Source organism: Tamandua tetradactyla, chromosome X (assembly GCF_023851605.1).
Source record: "Tamandua tetradactyla isolate mTamTet1 chromosome X, mTamTet1.pri, whole genome shotgun sequence".
Taxonomy (NCBI): Eukaryota; Metazoa; Chordata; class Mammalia; order Pilosa; family Myrmecophagidae; genus Tamandua; species Tamandua tetradactyla.
This window is the reverse complement of record NC_135353.1, coordinates 14,342,813-14,344,115: the sequence shown is the minus strand read 5'-3', so window position 1 is coordinate 14,344,115 and position 1,303 is coordinate 14,342,813.

Sequence of the window (1,303 nt, the reverse complement as noted above, 5' to 3'; positions counted from 1 at the left end):
TATACTTTCAAGAGTGGTATAACAGCTCTGTTTTAAAATTTCAATATTTAAAATATGACAGAAATTACATCTTTTTCACTATCTAAAACTATGAAAAAATTTTAAATGTCAATGTAAAATGTGCAAGAGGGTGCAAAGTTTTTACAAACACCTTTAGTGGGTATGTGAACAAAAAGTGAGGCCATTATCCTGCAAAGTCAAGTCTGTCTCATAATAAAAAGTCTAATCCAGCTAATGGGAAGGGAAGAAGAGGAAGCCTGGGCAAGTAATTCCCTTTTAAGAAAGTGAGACAGAGGTTGCATTCCTTGCATCGGTTCGCTTTCCACTGGTGATAACATAGTGACACAGCCACACCTAAGCAACAGTCGTGGTGGGAAAACTTGACCATTAGCTGGGTGTCCATGTGCTCAGGTGCACTTACTATTTAAGAAAAGAAGACCAAGGTTTTATTAATAAACAGCAGTAACTGCCCCAATTTGTAAAAATTTCAATATTCCCAGTCTTAAATTTATATCCTTGACTTCCATAGTCTTCCTAGCCTTCAGCACCAATGGCCCCAAATTTCCACCTCTAAGAATATGTATAAATTTAATAGATATTTATCAAGCTGTCTCTATATGCCAAACACTCTTCTAGGTATGAAGATAAAATTCAGAATAAGGCAAATATTATCCCTACCTTCTGGAACTTACAGTGAGGGGACCAATAATATAGTTAATGAAGGAGAATAAAAAAAGGACAAATGTTAAGAAGGAAATGCAATGTAAGGATGTGCTAGAGATGGTAGGCTGAGGGGTGGACAATATAATAGAAGGTAGGCACAGCATTTCTGAGGAAATTATTAGGTCGGGGGAATGGGGAAGGGCACTGCAACTGGAGCTGTGGAGGCTGTGTCGCCCCTCCCAATCTGATTTCTGGAACTAATGAACTGCCCCTTCCGGACATCACCTGACCTCCATCCTTAAAAGCTGCCTGCACCAAGGCCCACGCGCTGACTCACCTCCCTCCATCTTGGGTTTGGTGAGCTCTGCCCGGGAGCGCAGAAATACCCCGCACACATACTTTAAATTTCCTGGTCTACCTTTCTTCTTTCTCACCCTTTCACCTCCTAAACCTTTCAGAAATGACTGTTTTAATCATTTCCTCTTTACCCTATTGGTTAGGGAAGGGTTCTTGCCTACAGTTATGTGGAAGGCTGAACACAAAACACCTGGAACTGCATAGTTGGGGTGGAGAGACATTTATTAGTCATATATACTCACAGCCTGAGGATGGAGGTGGCCCATGGAGGGCCAGTAGGAGG